The sequence below is a fragment of the Callithrix jacchus genome, chromosome 16 (genome assembly GCF_049354715.1).
Source record: "Callithrix jacchus isolate 240 chromosome 16, calJac240_pri, whole genome shotgun sequence".
NCBI classification, from domain to species: domain Eukaryota; kingdom Metazoa; phylum Chordata; class Mammalia; order Primates; family Cebidae; genus Callithrix; species Callithrix jacchus.
The window spans coordinates 56234511-56253351 of NC_133517.1; the positions used below are offsets into that span (position 1 = coordinate 56234511).

The 18841-nt window shown below is 51.7% G+C and overlaps 1 protein-coding gene across 6 annotated transcripts in view; it reads left to right on the forward strand.

The window, feature by feature from the left end:
• Positions 1–18841, forward strand: part of SLC45A4 (solute carrier family 45 member 4) — a 100435-nt gene that overhangs the window by 25612 nt on the left and 55982 nt on the right. Inside the window, exon 1 of one of the 6 annotated variants that reach the window (XM_035276999.3) lies at positions 2100–3954. The exons of the other annotated variants lie outside the window; for them this stretch is intronic. The gene's annotated coding sequence lies outside the window, so the exon portion shown is untranslated. Of the gene's footprint in view, positions 1–2099; positions 3955–18841 lie in introns of those variants that run through there. 6 annotated transcript variants of the gene reach the window in all.

The following is an 18841-nucleotide window of genomic DNA, read 5'->3' on the forward strand; positions in this document are numbered from 1 at the left end:
AGACATACAGCCCAGTCTTGCAGAGACCTCACAAGGCCCTTTTCCCTTCCCTCCCCTGTGAGAAGCAAGGTCGTGCTAGTCCTTCAGGGAGTGCTGGACAGGGAGCTGCTCTCTGAACGCCCACCTGTTGAGGAGGGTTCCAGTTACCTGTGCAAGTCAGGCTCTGTCCCAGCGGCTTGCTTCCTGTGCGTGTGGTGCTACATGCTGTCGCATACACTGATAGAGACCCCCACGGTGGAGTTACAGGTGGTGGCAGAAGCACACCCTGCAGCGGGTGGGCCTCCCCAGCAGCCAAACGGCCCCTGGCTCTTTCGAGTCTCGAACCTGGGATTGCTGATGGCAGGGCCACGTGTGACCCACTGCCCTTGGAGCTGCCCCAACACCATGTTGCATTTGGTTACCCAGGCTACTTAAATGTCTTTCAAGAAAGTAAGTTGGAATCAAATCTGAGTGTTCCCTGTTATTCCAACAATCGTCTTAAAACTTCTCCTTTTCGTTAAGTTCATTTTCCACCTATTTCTATTTGCTGTTGTGGCTTATCTGTTGCCAAGCGCCCGGCCATCCGGGATCCAGGAGACAGAGTCGAAGTCCCACCCTGGACAGGGTGGGCAGGGGACACATGGGGCCCAGAGGATTGGCTCCCTTGCCCCCCCTCACGGTGCCCAGGGTGAGTCCTGCAGCTCCGCTCGCAGGGGCTGGGCGTGGAGTGTGATGCTGGGTTTGAGGAGGCACCTGGGGAGTCAGCTGTCCACGACAGGGCTGGGAGCAGGGCCCGGGCCAGGTCCTTGCCGCCGCCGCTGCTGGTTCTTACTCTAGAACTGCTGCCTTGGCAGCTTTCACTTCTCACGTAGGCGAGTCCCAAGCTAATGTTTATCCTGCGAAGTATCTGAAAAATGCTGGAGTGCCGAGTATTTGGGGAGAACTTTATTAATCTTTGAAAGAGTTACTGTTACACTGATAAACTGAGGCACTGTTAACAATAGCTAGATTGTGTTTGAACTTGCAGCCTTTAATTCTGCAGTTAGTTTTTGTTAGCAGATGGAATCGTTTTGGCTGTTCTTCTAAGGACGGCTTTGTCTGTGTGGGTTCTGTTTGTTGCTGGCCAGCACGGGGTGGGGTGTGTGCCGGGGAGGTGTGTGATGTGGTCAGGTGTTTCTCAGCACATGATTGGCAGCTTCTCGAGAATGCGGAATTGTGGACTCAGAGCCCCCAACTTTTCATGAACTGTCGGTTTACAACTGAAGGCACCTCCTTCCAGAGGGAAAGCTGGCCTCCCTCATCAAAGACTTACAACATGTGTGAAGGAGCAAGTGACAGACATAAAAATGGGGGTAGAGGGCGTTGAGGTGCAGTCCATGGGATTTCAGGTGTAAAGGAAAATGACACCTATAATGAACGTACTTCTTGAAAGTCAACTAAGAGTCTGTCCTGTACATGTTACTTTTCTGTAAAGCCAGCCTCATCCTGGCTCCCCTCCAGAACCGTTTCCTTCACCTGGCAGCCATCCTGGGCTTCTGAGTAGGCGGCTGGGAGGCGAGGAGAGGCCGCCTGGCACGGTGGGGACGGAGCCAGGGCCCTGAGTCCACAGGGCCCATGAGCACTGGTCCTTCCTTCCCAGGCTGCATGGGGAAAAGAGGTGAGAAGAGCCAGCAGAGGCTGGAGGTGGGTCCCACAGTGTGTGGGAGCAGTCACAGGGGTGGAGGTTGTGGGGTGAAGGCCGGAGATGGGAAGACTGGAAGCCAGGCCCAGCCGAACCTGCAGAGAGAAACTGTCCACAGCTTGGGGGCCAAGGGAAGGGCTGAAACCTGGCTGGTCTGGCCTTGAGTCCAGGCAGAGCAGGCTGAGGTGGGCTGCCCTGGAGACTGGAGCCCTGGCCTCCAGCAGTCTGGCAGTGAAATGTGCCTGGGGACAGCAGGGACAGAGTCCAGGGCAGAGGATGCCCCTAGTAGGTCTGAGTAGCCCCCTGCAGCGGTTCCGGCTCCCTGCGGGTGTGTCTGTGCCCTGTTGAGATGTTAGCAAGGAGCTCAGCTTCCTCTCCGATCAGCTGACTGTACTTTCCTGCTCACTAGCAGTTCCTCTATTTCCCCACCCACTTGCCTGTGCTGCTCCTGGGGGCTGTGGTTGGTGCTTAACTGCTGGTGACCTCCGCTCAGCCGGGAGCGGAGGCTTGTCTGTCCTTCAGACACCCACCCCACGTCCACCACAGATGGACATCACCCCTGTCCCGCCAGTGCCCTGTGGGTTTCACAGGCCAAGGAGTCCTGGTTGGCTCAGTTGTTTGGGTTGCACTGAGATCCCATTGGGGAAACTCAGTCTCGAGAGTGTCCTCGGCCCCTGTTCCCCAGGAGCCATGGGCTGGGGCTGGGGCTGAGGCTGTCAGCGGGGGCTGTCGGGTGGGGCTGCTGCTGAGTCAGGTGCAGGAACTATGCACAGATGAGAAGTGTACTGTATTGAAAAGCAGTAATTATATGCCAGACGTGGATGGTGGCACACACCTGCAGTCCCAGCTGCTTGGGAGGCTGAGGCGGGAGGATTGCTTGAGCCCAGGAGTTCGAGGTCACCAGCCAGCTATGATTGTGCCACTGTACTCCAGCCTGGACCACATGGTGAGACCTTGTCTCTTAAAACAATTTTTTTCTTAAAGTTAATTTAATTTAAAGATTTTTGTTTAAAAGTAAAAGCATTGACGTTTTAGTGAACCTAAGAGTAAAATCTGAAAAATCTAAAATACGTTAATTGTGTTTATCTTAGCACATGTGGCGTCTGTGATCAGCATTCAGGTTGCACTGCCATTTGGAGTTTACATAAAGTAAATACAGTTTATTGACGAATCTGAGGACTCCATTTTGTCCAGAGTAGCTTGACCTAATGATTTTTCTAGGTTTAAACACTCTTAGGTGTCAGCTTCGTGAGTCTTTGTCCAGCACTTAGCAAGGTTTGAATATTCAGACAGGGGTCAGTTGATGTTTCTGGAATTTGGTCTTACTGGTCCACAATGGTCCTTTCATGCCGGTCCTTGCTGGACCTGGACCTGCCTTGTGTCCCCAAATGAGGAGGATTCTGATGAAGTCCGCCAGTGTCACAGGATGCGGGCAAACCGATTTCCATCAACCTGTGGCCGGCTTGTGTGGCTTTGCATTGCCGATTACTGGCATGGCCCCTCATCTGTAGAAGGCAGCGAGGGCTCCTCACCCCCATGCTGGGTGTCCTTCAGAACCTGCCTTGCAGGTGCTCAAGGGCTCTGGCCACCTTCCCTTGCTGCCGGGAGCTTGCTGGAGGTGACATCCTCTGCTGGCTCGCAGGCGGCCGTCCGATCCTGGAGGGCAGTGCTTAGGGTAGGGGCTGTCAGCACCCAGGAATTAATGAGTTGGAAAGGTGCCCGTCGATGTCTTCAGCTGAGGAGCCCATGTGAGGCGTTTTGGCCTTGGGAGTCCAGTGCTTTCTGGGCCTCAGGGAGGGAGGATGTTGTACACTACCCAGACAAGAAGTAGAGCTTCCGAGCCCGCGTGGGCCTGTGGTGGGCTGTGTCTTGTGGTCTCTTCCAGCCTGGAAAGAAGGTAAAACAGCAGTTGACTCCTTTCTCCCTGGTAGGCTCGGTGCCTTGTAGTCGGGGCTGACCTGTGAATACCCGTGAGTGCAGTGCTGTGCAGAGGCTTGGACAACACTGGGGCAGAGTCCTAGTGAGGTTCCCACCAAGGATCCACGAGGAATGAAGAGCACCCAGGTTCCAAGAACATCTGAGAGGAACCTGCTGTTTTCCTGGCTGGGGTTCTGGACCTGCCACTTTGACACCGACGCCGCACCGGGGAAGGTTGCTGTAGTGTTTCTGTATCAACTAGCAGGACCGCTGGCACCTCTGCGCAGGCAGCTTTTCACACTCACTCTCCCCACTGAGCTCCAGGAGCTGCTCGTGTCGCAAGCCTCTGTTGGACAGTCCAGGCCATCTGACAGTCAGTAAGTCATCCTAGAACTTACTGAATGTCATATCACGTATACAGATCTTGTGTGATATTGGACAGGGTACCAGAAAATCTGTTTTTAAAGGTAATTTATTGTTTGTTTTAATTAAAACTAAATTTGGCCAGGACAGGTGGCTCACACCTATAATCTCAGCACCTTGGGAGGCTGTGGAGGGAGGATCATTTAAGCCCAGTTCAAGACCAGCCTGGGCAGCATAGTGAGATCCCTATCTCAAAAAATTAGCTGGGTGTGGTGGCATGCCCAAGAGACTGAGGTGGGAGGATTGCCTGAGCCCAGAAGATGGAGGCTGCAGTGAGCCGTGATTGAGCCACTACATGCCAGCCTGGGTGACAGAGCAAGACCCTGTCTCAAGAAAAAGTGAAGACTCTCTGAAACACGCAGAAATAACACTTTTTTATCTACAACCACACCTTTCTAAAGAACGCAGTGTGATCGTAATGTACACTTGATTAATAGTGGGTAAGTACCATGAAAAGGTTCAATTCCACCTTGGCGGTCATTAGTGGTCTTCCTAAATTGTGCCCTGTCTGTGAGGTCAGTTCTTGATTACATGTGTGTGATGTGAGGGTTTCTGCTTCCATGTTTTGATACCATTTAGCTGCTTGGCATGTTGTCAGGGACATATGACCTGCCTCTCTCCCACACTGCAGGTGACAGGCTGAGTTTACCTGTGCCTGGGTTTGCTCCTAAAGTAACCGAGATGCAGAGGAGACCTAGTTTATCCTAGGACTTATGGGCATTTCAGGTCGATACTGGTCCTCGATTTTCCTGAATTCCCAGCTGAGATTTCAGGCTGCGCAGGATAGAAGCGTGCCACCGTTTCCATGGCAGCCAAAGCGTCCTTTGGACCCTGGCACTCACACCAGGTCAGTGCGTGAGCGTTTGGAAAAAAGAGCATACCCCTCATTGCCTCTTCATTAAAAATCCAAAACCTACTCACGCTGATCTTGTAAACCAAGGAAAGTCTATACAGGTGAGAGGGAGATGAGCAAAGCTTTACGTATTGCACCAGAAGCTCAGTGGTGCAGAGAATGTTTTCCTTTGAGGGCAGCATGTCCTTATTTTCATGTGATTTCCTCCTAAATGAGCTTTTCTGGCGTGTTGTCTGTGAATTGGACACTGCATCTTGTTCCTCTTGATATTTAGGAATGATTTGTTTTAGTAGAAGATGAAGAGAGATTCTATTTAAAAAGGTGTTTTATTTCAAATCCTAATGCCTTAACCCTTAAATATTAGAAAGTGGAGTAATAAATGCTTTGATTGGATCCAGTATTAAGAAACATTTGCTATCATGTAAATTGTCACTAGCCTTCTCCTGTTTAAGTTAAAGTACACTGTTGTGTTTACTCTCAGTCTGGTGCCATGGAGGGAAGGGGAAGAGCCTGGGGTCCTGTTGGCATGCCGCTCCAGGCAGCGCTGGCGGGGAGGCTCTTTGATTGGCGTGCCTAGGACAGAACCACTGAGGGGCAGAGGGCATGGGAGGGTGGGGATTGGGGGCCTGAGGCTTGCAGGTGCCACATGGCAAGGGCCCTGTGGTTAGGCTGGGCTGGCAGGCTCTCTGGAAGTGCTTGGGGAGCCAGGCGGGACCCCGTGAGGTGAGGAGTGGCTGGTCTGACTCAGGGTTGTAAGGGGCCACTCTGGTCACAGTGTTGAGAGTGGGCACCAAGGATCAAGGGTGGAAGCCGTGACACCAGTCACCACCCTCCCATAGTAGCCCAGGCAGGAGATGCACTGGCACAGAAGTGGAGGAGAGGGTGGGAGGGGAGGTTCTATGCGCTGGGAGGCAGAGCCCAGTCTGCGAGATCAGCGCTAGTGTGTGAGCTGGACACATCACACACCACTTCCTCTTCAGATTTTGGCTTTAGTGTATTTTGGGGACTGTCCTGACCTGCATCAGCAGGCTTCATAATCATGATTCTAAACTGAATGAATTTCTCTGATTACAACATGGCAATCAATGAGACTGCATTTCCTGTCTTTAAGATCAGGAAGATCAATGAAAATGAAAATTGAAAGAGACACTGGTGAGCCTTTCAGCTCAGCCTGCCTGTGTGTTGCGTGCACGTGTGTATGCACACAGGTGTGTGTACACTCAGTGCCTATCCTGTGGGGTGGTGTCAGGAAGAGTATGGGTGAACTGTAGACTCCCGTGCACACAGACATGTCAGTGAGAATGACTCTCCTCAGCCAGTTGTCTGGGGGACAGAACAGTGCCTGGTGGAGAGGAGCTGAATTTCCCTGGCCCCTTCTGGAATGGGGTCAGGAAGGGGATCAGGAGGGGGATTACCCTGATGCCTGCTGCCGGTTCCCATTTGATCCACCCACACAGCCTCTCGAGGTAGGGGCTGGCACCCCATTGTCCAGCTGTGTGCAGCCTTTCTGAATGACATGGTTCTTAGGCATCTGAGCCAGTCGGCAGCCATGTGTCCTGCGCCACAGGCCCTGGGAGTTCCTGGTGGGATCCCATACCTGTTAGCAAGTCTGAGGTTTGCCTTTGCAGATGGAAAAATGGCTTCCAGAATTGAGTGGTGCCAGCAAGGAGCGCCCAGGAGCTGTGAGTTGATGCTCTAGCCTGTGTGCAGGGGTCTTGCCACCAGCATCCTACCGTCGGCCTGTGACTTCACCAGCAGGAAGGTCATCTTCTCTGGGAAGTCTCTGGGCGCTCTTCTAGTAAGCTCAGTTCCCACTGGATTTCCTTGCCATAGTGTGTGGGGTTAGCCCCGTGTGCTGCGAGAGGTCTGGCTCATCAGTAACTGAGAAACAGTGTTGTCAGTGTCGGTCAGATCTTTGTGGGAACAGTGCCATTGTGGGTCTTTACTCTGGGTTGCCATTAGCAACCAAGATGCTTCATTTGCTCATTTTCACGTCCTTAGGAATCCCTGCCTTGTCAGGCCATGCCCTCTGCCAGCCATTGGGGTCTGGGATCTTGCAGTGGCTAGGGAGACACAAGCACATGGCTGACTAGACAGGGAGGTGCAAGCTGGTCCAGCTGCTGGTGGGGCCATGGGGACCCAGAGGGAGTCCACCTGTTGTCACGGGGCCCAAGGAGCCCCCTGGGCTGGGGGAAGGGCCCTTTGGTATCTACAGTTACTCCTGGAAAAGTAGACCCAGTAAGGGAGATGAACTTGCACAGCGTCTCCAGGAGGTCTGGGGCAAGTCTGCTGGGTCACACTAGCATGGGGACACGGGACAGAGACTCTGTCACCCAGGCTGGAGTGCAGTGGTGCCATCTTGGCTCACTGCAGCCTCCACCTCCTGGCCTCAAGTGATTGTCCCATCTCAGTCTCCCAAGTAGCTGGGACTACAGGTGTGTGCTACCACACCTGGCTAATTTTATTTTGTAGAGATGGGATTTTGCCATGTTGCCCAAGTGGATCTGGAACTCCTGAGCTTGGGTGATTCTCCTGCCTCAGCCTCCCAAAGTGCTGGGATTACAGGCATAAGCCACTGCACCCAGCCTGGTTTTTTTTTTTTTTTTTTTTTTAATGTATTTATGTAGAGATGGGGTCTCAGTATTATGCCCAGGGTGGTCTTGAACTCTTGGCCCCAAGCAGTCCTCATGCGTCAGCTTCCCAAAATGCTGGGATTACAGTGGTGAGCCACTGCACCCTGGTTTTCTTTATTAATGGAGTAATTATGGGTTGGCCTGGCCCTCTGCCTTTAGCATTTAGAGATTCATGTCTTTGAAAGACTATCTGGGTGCCTGTGCAGGGTGTGTGCTGGGCCCAGAGGTGGTCTAAGTGCTCTGTGCCCTCAGGGTCTGTGTGGTAGGAGGCAAGGTCTGCAGGCAGGCGTGAGAAGGGGCAGGACTGGGATCTGGAGGAGGTGGGAGAAGACTCCAGGGCACTGTCCGGGGCTTGGGCCAGGCTGCCTCGTATGGTCAGCAGGGAAGTGCAAGGGAAGACATGCTGGAGGCATGCTTGCGGGGCTGCCTCTGCTGTGGGGATGCCAGCCATAGAGACATGGTGGCCACACTGTCCACTCACTCCCAAGGGCCCTTCCAGATTTTCCTCAATTCAGTTTTTTCATACCTAGGGTGTTTTATACACACATACATACAGGTATATAGACACAGATATGCAGAGACAGACCCAGATGCAGACATACACACAGACACATATAGATCCAGAGATGCATAGAGACAGACACACACACAGATGGACACAGACACACGTACACACCCACACACACACACAGGCAGACAACACACAGACACCCACATACCCCACACACACACACACACCACACCCCCACACACAGACACACCACACACACCCCCACACACACCCACACAGATACCCCAACACCCCCCACATACAGACACACCAAACACCCACACAGACACCCCAATATCCCACACACACAGACACACCACACACACACACACACACACAGATACCCCAATACCCCACACACACACTACACAGACACCCCAACACCCCCTGCACACAGACACACCACACACACCCCAACACCCCCTATACACATACACACAGACACACCACACACACACCCACAGAGACACATAGGCAGACATCAACACATACCCTAACACCCCACACACACAGACACACCCTCCCTCTCTCTCTCTCCACACACCCACACAGACACACAGGCATTAACACACAGACGCCCCCATACCCTCCACACACACACCCCACAGACACCCACACAGACACATAGGCAGACATCAACATACAGACACACACATCCCCCCACACAGACACACCCACACACCCTCACATATAGACACACCCACACACACCATACACACACAGGCAGACTTCAACACCCAGACACCCTCACACTCATACACACCTCCACGTACTCCACACACAGACACACCACACACACACCCACACACAGAGACACATAGGCAGACATTGATACTCAGATGCACACACATCGACACAGACACATAGGCAGACATTCACACACACACACACACACACACACACGCCCACACAGAGCTGGCTTCTGCCTACTCCCTTCTGCCCCTGTAGGTTCACAGCAAGCTCTGATGTAAAGGAGAGCAGAGAAGGGATGTGTGGTCTGTTGTGCATCCTTTTCTGGTTCTGAGTGCCCTGACTTGTGGCACAAAACGCACAAACAGTTATCAGAAGACTTAAGACACAGTGAAGCTTTCTTCACTGTGTCTTAAGTCCCATTTATCTCTAGAGTGCTGGGGTGTCGTTCTAACTGGGACACTGAGGGTGAAAGGAGGGACACAGAAAGTCACCCCACCAGGGTGACAGTGCAGCCTGGAACTGTCAGGTGAAGCGGGGCTCGTGGCGTCCTCTCCACAGCATGTACTTGGGAGTGGGTGCAGTGTAGACTCCTAGCCTCTGATCCAGTGGGTCTGGGGTGGAGCCCTAGAGCTGCAGTTAGGGAAGCCCCTTGACACTGATCCCCATGAGGTGCTGAGTGTTTAGAGGATGTCAGGACATCACATGTCTCATTGAAACTGCTGTTAACTTTGTATTTCTTTAGCCCACGTGTCTCGGACTAGAGGCACGTCGCATGGTCAGAGCCAGCCAACCTGGGTTTGTGCAGGTGGCACACAGCATACCTGGAGATGGGTGCCTCCACAATTGAGCATATCAGGTGTGAGCAGGTGGCACAGAAAGCTTCCCCAGGTGTGTAGTGCTCAGCCTGGATGCCCCTTAATTCCCTTCTCATGAAGAGTTTTGGTTTCTTCCCAACCACTGAACAACCAGGGATTGTCAGGGATTTTAGTTGCCTTATTTATTTATGTAAATATAAGGACACATTGAAAATGAACAAACTTTGCCATCTAGAGCAGTTTTAGGTTCACAACAAAATTGAGAGAAAAATACAAAGATTTCCTGTGTGCCCCTGCCCCCACTCCCAGCCTCCCCCAGTGTCCATATCACCGGCCAGAGTGGGACATGAATTACGGTGGATGAATTTGGAGTGGCACATCTGACACCCGAGTGCAGAGGTCAGGTCAGGGTCTCCACTCTGGGCACTGTAGCTCCAGTGGGTTGGCAAATGCATGGTGGCATGCATCTGCCATTAGAGTGCCATACAGAGCAGTTCTACTGCCCTGACACCCTCCTCAGCCTCTCTTCCTCCCCAGCTCCTGGTGACTGCTGCTGCTTGTACCGTTAGCCTAATTTTGCCTCTTCCAGAAAGTCATATAGTTGGAATCGCACTTACTCAGTCGGGAGCCATTTCAAAGCAGCTTCTTTCACTTAGAAATACGCATGTAAGGTGCCCGCGTACCTTTTCATGCCTGGCTTCAGTGCTCATTTCCGTTTCGTGGTGAATGACGTTCCATCATCTGGATGTTCCGTGGTTCATTCAGTCACCTACGGAAAGACGTCTTAGTTGCTTCCAAGTTTTGGTGATGATGAAGAAAGTGGCTGTCTGAGCCCAGGCTTTTGTGTAGACCTAAGTTCTCAACTCTGTTTGGTAAACATCAAGAAATTTGGTTGCTGGATGGCATGGGTGAGAGTATGTTTGGTTTGGGAAGAATGGGCAAACTGTCCCTCGAAGTAGCTGCCGCATTTCCCATTTCTGCTTGCACGGAATGCATGTTCCCGCTGCCCCACATCCTTGCCTACTTTTGGTGTTGTTGGTGCTCTAAGCTTTGGCCATTCTGATAGGCATGTGGTGGCACCGCAGCTGTGGCCCCTTGAGGACCTCAGAGGTGTGGCGCGTCTTTCCATATGCTCATTTGCCATCTGTTCGACGTCTTTGGTGAGGTGTCTTCAGACCTTTTGCCCATCTTTTCCCCTACTTAGCAAAAGATCATTTACTGGCTCTTGTTCCTCCAGCTCTCTGCTTTGAAATTGAGCACACCCTACTCTTTAAGCCTCAAAATCCAACACATTATATACATCATACTTTCTATAATGGGAATCCATCTCACACGATCCAGCGTCGTCTGGTAGTCAAGAGTCTTCCCCACACAGAGCTTCCTGTGACCCTGGCAGGCCCTCATGTGCATGGCCGCATGCTCGCTGTGAGCTTGCTTACCTCTCGGCATCTCCACTCCAGCACAGGAGCCTGAACGGCCGCACTGTGTGCAGGCCCCATGGGACACGGTGGGCAGCAGGTGGTCTGCAGGCTTCCCAGAACTGCTGCCGAGACCGAGGGAGGGCAGAGTCCGAGGAAGGCAGTGGAGATGGCACGGAAGTCTCCTGGTTGATGGTGAATGCAGCGCTTGCCTTATCCGCACACCCGCTGGCTGTCGTAGACCACCAACCCCGTCCTGCCAGCCCCCACAGTTCCCAGCCCACCCACTGCCATCCTGCGGCTCTCTTGCTGGGTCATGTTGCTAGACTGAGTGCCTGCTGTGAGCGGGGTATAGCTCAAGACAGCTTGCCAGGCCAGGGTACCACGAATTGTTACAAAATTAATCCTTCATTTCCTTCATTCCAGTATCTTTTTACCCCCCCTGAGATGGAGTTTCGCTCTTGTTGCCCAGGCTGGAGTGCAATGGTGCGATCTCGGCTCACTACAACTTCTGCCTCCCAGGTTCAAGCGATCCTCCTGCCTCAGTCTCCCGAGTAGCTGGGATTACAGGCATGCACCACCAAGCTTGGCTAATTTTTTGTAGTTTTAGTAGAGACAGGGTCCTCCTGCCTCAGTCTCCCGAGTAGCTGGGATTACAGGCATGCACCACCAAGCTTGGCTAATTTTTTGTAGTTTTAGTAGAGACAGGGTTTCTCCATGTTGGTGAGGCTGGTCTCAGACTCCTGACCTCAAGTGATCCGCCAGCCTGGGCCACCCTAAGTGCTGGGATTGCAGGTGTGAGCCACTGCGCCCAGCCCATTCCAGTGCGTTAATTGTAGAGTGATGGCAGACATTTGTGGAATAAGGCACTTCAGCATCTGGGGCCTCTTGTTAGGTTCGTTTTGGAATGTACGCCCTTCCAGGACACACTGCTTCCAGCGCGTGCCAATCTGAATGCCGCACACTTCCCGCCCAGCCAGGCACGTGCTGAATATGTGAACAGAGGAACTCGTGGAAGTACTCATTTTCTTTTCATCGGTGTGAAGAGCTCTCTGTGCATTTTGGATGCCAGTCTTTTATCAGATGCATCTTTTGCAAACACTTTCACCCTGTTTGTGGCTTGTTTTCTTATTCTCTGGACACACATCGGTTTCATGTTGGAAATCAGTGGGATTTTGTACAAGCTTTTCAGGAAATAGCCTTAGAAACAAAATTGCCAGTGCCTCTGTTAGTGTTCCTCTCTGTGGCCATCTGGAGAGGCAGGAAGACGCGTGTCGGCCGTGACCGGGAGAACTGCGTTGGTAAAGATTGAACGGGACTGTCTGAGGCTGACGGTGGTAGTGGGTTTGTCTGATGCTGGGTGCCCCCACTTTGCCTGTTCCTAGGTGGTGGGTGCAGAAAACACGCAGCCGTTCCCCCATCAGCATGTGCTGCCCACAGGCGGTGCCTGCAGCCCGGTGTCAGGCCCCTGTGCGCCTGGACATGCGCTTCATGTGTAGGGGCTGTGAAGGGACAGCCCACGTTTGTGGTCACCGTGCAGATGTGTGTCATCAGGGCTCGCAAGACCACTTTCCAGGAAGTGTGGCTCACGGAATTCTCCCATCACCATTGGAGGCTGGGACTGTGCTGTAGATCCGAAACTTTAACCCCGCGTGGGGCGTCTGTCAGCACTAACTCTCCAGCTGCCTTTTGATGAAATTTAAGTTTACCGCCAGCTTTTCCACTCGGCAAATTGTAGGAAGTCATGTGTTTTGGCATCAGTTAGCCTTACATTAGAGACAGGACAATAGAGGAAGTTGTTGATTGGGAACAATTGTAGTTTCGCTTGTCTGAGTGCATCTGGGAATCATAACAAAATTGTTGTCACTGAATGCTCTGACAATCACTGGAGCAGGTTCCAAAGGGAAGCTTTTGCTCTCTGCTAGGGGAAACCTGCCTGAAAAGTTTCACTGTTCTTCTGAGTGTAAGATACTAGGACAGGTCACAAGTTAACCTTTGAGCTTCTCCACATTTAAAACAGATGAGGAGGAGGTGGCTTTCCGGGGTTGAGGATTGCCTGTGCTTGGGGGAAGGAGGTGCGAGCCCCCTTAAATGGGTTCAGTGTGACGTCAGGCTTCAGGGCATTTTCAACTCTGTACTAGAGAAGAAACATTTTCGTGTTTTCAGATCATGCTCCAGCGCTTACATTAAATAGCTTCTTGAAAGAAAGCAATTTGCTTGCTCTAAGAAGGTGACCTCCCATGTAGTTTGCTGGGCGTTGGACTGGGTTTATGGTATCTGATTGCTCCTGCTCAGTGTGAGAACACGCCCCGCACAGGCACCCAGCCCCTGCACACTCACACTCCTCCCTTCTCTTCTCAGAGCTGCTTTCATTTCTTGTGAGGCCCTAGAGATGAAGTGACTGGTGGGGGTCGGGGAGCGTGAAGGGAAGGATTTCAAACTGTCTCAGAGACTTCGTGTCCAGGAAACGTGAAGCACATGGGCCCTTGTTCCAATCCCAGCAAGGGCTGTGGGTGAGGAGGACCAGAGGGCCATGCAGTATCCACTGCTGTCTTTGGGGAAATGAGCAATCACATGCAAACGTGTGTCCATAAACTTTGGAAACACAATCCACCTTGTTGGGGGCTCTGCATACTTTGGTCATGGTTGGTAGACTTGTTAATATGGTTATATTCTTTTTGTCCATTCTCGCTCGGACAACCAAGAATGAGATTATAAAGTTAACATGGAAGAGTGAATAGCCTTAATTAGATGGGAAGGGGCACAGAGCCTTTCCAGCGTGATAGACGTGTTCTGTCTTGATAGGAATTTGTTGAAACTGCCTGAGTGATACATTCTCACTGCATGTCAATTATACCTGACTTCACAAACAACACTTCCTAGCAGCCGTCATGTGTCTAACCAGTTAGAAAGCATCAGGGCAGAGGAATCCCATCTGCAGTGACCATGACAGAGGTTAATTAGAAACCTCATGTGGAAGACCATGGAAAGGCTGCATTTAAGCTCTCTCCAGAGGCGCCGGGGTGGACTGGGACAGATGCGGGAGCACTGCTGTTCTTGGAGAGTGACTCAGCAACCTGAGGATGTCTGCTCCCGCCAGGCTAGTTTATAACATTAATGGATTCTCAATAAAAATGCCAACAAAGACTTTTTTTCCAGAGCGAATCAGTCTGTTCTTAAAGTTCATACAGTTCATGTGCTCATAAAGTTCTTAGAAATAAACATGGAAGATTTCTTAGGACAGCACCGACAGAGAAGCAGCAGCAACAAGCAGGACCTCCCCCAGCGGTGGTCCAGACGCCCCGACAGCCTCTCTGCTTCCTGCAGTTGGCAGACGGGCACACGGGTGGGACAGATCACAGCCTTGAGAAACAGACGGGTGCATGGTGACACTGGCCATGTGTAAAAGAGCAGCCCCAGAGTGCCGGCAGTGGACTCTCAGATGCATCACACTGCGGCTCCCACAGGGCCACTGGGAGACACAGAGCCACTCCTAAGACACCACACTTGAGCATATGGATCTGAGTCCTCTCGTGGACCCACGTAGCTTTGCACTGGGAGCCGTCATCTGGGTTGAACGCTCAGCAGCCTGTTAGATGGATTCCTGACCAGGACATGCTCTTGTGTTGTTAAACCTGTTAGAATGTGCTGGTACATTTCCCATGGGTCATGGACCCAGGAACCTATGCTTCAGCCGTGGCCTGTTAACTGGAGAAATACTCACGCTGGTTCTTGGGCCGCAACTCGGAGGCCCCGGCTCTCCTTTCAGAGCAGCCCATGCTGGGGCTGGGTCAGCATAGCCTTCCCTGTCTGCTGTCCCCTGCAGTTCCACCCTCTAGATCTTTCAGTGCTCATAGCCACTCCTTGACAAGGTGATATGACCCCTGATTTTCTAGGTACAACACGTAAACTTTATTTTTAAATTATTTTGTGAGTTTCTCTAAAATGCTTACAGAATCCCCAGGGCTTTGCAGAAATAGAATTTTTGGAAGCAGCAGCTGCCCCAGGTGGTATCCTGCTGTGAGGTGTTGTGTGTCGTCTTCAAGATACTCACCTTTAGAAGCAGCTTAGTCCGATGGGTGCATATCTTTGAGAAAATTGAGGTTGGTTAACGTGTTGATTTGTTAAGATTACTGTCTGGCAGCTGCCTAAACTTCGCCCGCTCTTGGAAGCTTGCATTGGTGTGAACACCCTAGGTTGGTAACATTCTTTGGATAAGTTCATGAAGGTATGAGACATTTGGTAGATTTTAGCACATACTAACTGCTACTTTAAACAAACTCGAGCTGTCAAAAGAGACTTGTTTTCATCAGTATAGATGCCAGTGAAGTCACCTGTGTAAAATCTGTGTACAGTGCCACTGCCTCTGTCCTGCTAGAGGAAGGGAAACTGGCTGTGTTAACACCTGGGTGACTTGCATGACCGGTGACACCCATGCCATGCCCATGCCATTTAATGAGGACTTCAGGGAGGCATAAGCTGGTGGCTGGTCAGTTGGAGCGCCTGGGTGTGACTTCAGCATAGCTCGTGGTGTGGGGAATGGTTTTCCAGTCCAGATACTCCAGAGTACTTATCAGCCGATCATCCTCAGTCAGTTCATTCGTTCATGTAACACACTCATCAGGCTCTTGCTGTGTGGCTGGAAACAGTGAGTGTGGAAGGGAGAGCCCAGGTTAGGGAAGCACAGACATCGCCCATTGGGGACCGATGCTGGAAGATCTGGGGACAGATAAAAGCGGGGGACGGGGTCTCTTGAGGGGGCTTCTCTCATGCCACCCACCAGTAGCTGTCATCCTTTGTACAAGGTGGGGATCACCCATTCTAAAGGGGTCCAGTGAGCCCTGAGAAGAGTCTCCAGAAACGGTGTTTGAACTGAACGTGGGAGAGATGGAAGGGTGCAGGCCCGCAGGGAGACAGCCTGCTCTGAAGGGTGATCCCTCGACTGATGGCAGCTCTGCCCAGGTGGGGTTCTGGAGCCAGGGGCCCTGACGGGGGGGCCTGTGTACACAGCTGAACGTGCAGCGCTGTCACTTCGGGCTGGGTCAACAGTGTTCCAAGGCGTGAAGCTGTCTTGCAGGCCCCTCAGCCTGCTGAGCAGCGGTGTCCAGCGGCTCACTGTGACCATGACTGTGTGGACGCTGGGGGTGTGGCTGGATGACTTTCCCACAGCTGCTCATCTCCCTCCTTTTCATCTTCTCTTTGGAAGGTCACTTTTACACTAGTCCTTAGAAGGCTGGTAGGGAAGCCCCAGCATTTCAGAGGAACTCCGGTGGGATACCTGACCTTCCATTTTGAGGGAGCCTTCCCGCACCACTCCGTCCTTCTGTGAACTTGTGACCCTCTTACAGAGGACACAGGTCCTTTGCTCCCTGAGGGTTTAGTTTTGTGAAATCCTCACCTGTTCCCAGGGAAATAGACATCTTGTTTTAGAATCTGTTAAAAAAAAAAATTAAAGACAAGGCCTCACTGTGTGTGGCAGGCTGGAGTGCAACGGTATAATTGTAGCTCACTGCAGCCTTGAACTCCCGGGCCCAAACCATCCTCCTGCCTCAGCCTCCTGAGTAGATGGGACTACAGGTACATGCTTTCACATCTGGCTAATTAAAAACAAAATGTATAGAGATGGGGTCTTGCTGTGTTGCCCAGGCTTGTCTTCAACTCCTGGGCTCAAGCAATCCTCCTGCCTCAGCCTCACGAGTAGCTGGGATTACAGGTATGCACCACCATGCTAATCTTTTAAAAAAGTTTCTGTAGAGATGGATCTGGCTGTGTTGAGCAGGCCGAGTGGATCTTTAGCTGATCCCTGAGACCTTTTGGTAGCCATCCCTGAGGCCCCCCGTGATTGGAGTCTACAGTATGCCGAGGAGGCAGCCATGGTTGCCTGGGGCTTTTCTGTGTGGCTCATCAGTGATTCATACCCAGCCTGCTCTTTGCAAACAAGGTGCTGAGAAATACCACTGGCTGGAGCGAAGCTGAGCTGCCTGGGAAAGGCATGGCCTGCAGATTGCCGCCTGCACTCCTGGCCTCGGGTTGTCTCGGCACGTGTGAGCGTGTCGCGTGTGTTTTCCAGTTCTGCTTTAAGTCAGGGTTAAGTGGCATGGAGCAGAATAAGGCTGGGAGAGTGTGGGAGCTGAGTAAGTCCCTACCATGGCCTTCTTTCCTGTTAATCAGAGAGACTCAGCGACTTCCTGACCCTAGGCCAGGCTGGAGGGCAGCCAACTGTGACCTGGGGGCCGGATCCTGCTCAGAGCCGGGATTAAAAGAATGACCAGCAAGCTAAGAATGTTGTGTTTTTAAAGGATTGTTGAAAAAGAAAAAAGGAGACTGTGCCTGAAATGTTCATCATCCAGCTTTGCAGAGAAAGCTTGCAGTGTCTGGTCTAGTTGATGGATTCCGAATGTCCTGATCAAGGGTTGAAGCATTTTTGAAGAAAGCCTTTTTCCTGTTTAGCAATAACCCTAGAACAGTGTCCTGCTGTGGGCTGCGGACGTTCTGGGCCGGGGCCTTCTCTGCGGGGGCTGTTCTGTGCGCCGTGGTTGAGGGGCATCCCTGGCCTCCACTCCAAGACGCCAGTAGTGTCCCCTCCTCCCCGGTTGTTGCAATCAGAGATGTGTCAAGTCATTGCCACATGTCCCTCAAGGGTGCAGCGTTGCCCCTGGTTGAGAACCGTTACCTTAGAATAATTCATACATACTTTTTACAGCCATTTATGGTCTCACTCAGCTCTCACTGAAGCGACTCTAGGAACAGAGACTGCCTCACTTCAGGCTCAAGTCTCCACAGACACAGCAGTGGGACAAAGGGCTGACTGAGCAGACTGAAGGGTCTGATGTTTCTAATTAAGTCATTAGGATTTCTTAGAAAACTAATTGCTTTTGTTCCTGCCCAAACCCCAGTTGATCTGCTCAGGCTTTGCAGACGTGTCTGGATGTACGTTCTTCTCATAAGAAGGACTCCTCTTACCTGGTAGGAGAAAGCAGTTATAGTCATTGACCCTATTCTGGTACAAGATTGACAGACTGCAAACCAGGAAAATCGTGACATGTTCTGTTAGGAAGCATTCTGAAAAGGTGGGGGCGGCACAAAAATAGCAGACTGTCGGTCCTCAGTAAACCTGGGTGGTTTCTTATGCTATTCTCTTTACTTTGCATATGTTAGAAATAGTTCCATTGCACGGTGTTTAGAAAAAATATTGCACTTAGGTGAGGTTTGGAAACTTGCTGATGTTTCCGTGGTAGAGGACGACATTTGGTACATTGGAAAGAATTCTCAAGTAAGGGCTGTTGTGTGGGATCGCAGTGAAGTCCAGGAGATGTAAGAAGCAGATGCATAGGTGGCACCACTTGAATCTTTGGTTCCTGAGGAATTAGGCATTTCGTTTCTGCCGAGATGTGAAAGATGTAGGAAAGAGCTGGACAGAAGAGCCAAGTGCAGGGCTTCCTTCAGGAACCTCTGGCCCAGTGGAGCCCTCTCTCTCCTGGGGCCCACGCGCCGGGAACGCACCTTCTCCGTCAGGGCTGCACGAGGGAGGAGCCAAGTGAAGACAGCACCTCGAGGTTTTGGGTCCCCTCTGGCGAGAAGGAGAGGAGGAGCTAATGAAGACCACCTTTGGATCGGTGGAAAGCCATGAGAAATCTTTTTATCGAAGCCAGTGGTTAGAATAATTCTCAGTAAGATTGGCCCACAGACCTACCTTAACATAAACTGTGAACACCATTTAGTATGTTTCCAGGGTCTCTTTCTAGTACTTCAGTTGAACTGAACCCAGCGTCTGGAGACCCACCTCCAGAAGTTCTGAACTTGGGCTGTTCACGTACCGATTTTATCTTACCTGGGGAGAGATTGACCTCATTTCCTAAAACATTTCCAAGGCAGCATT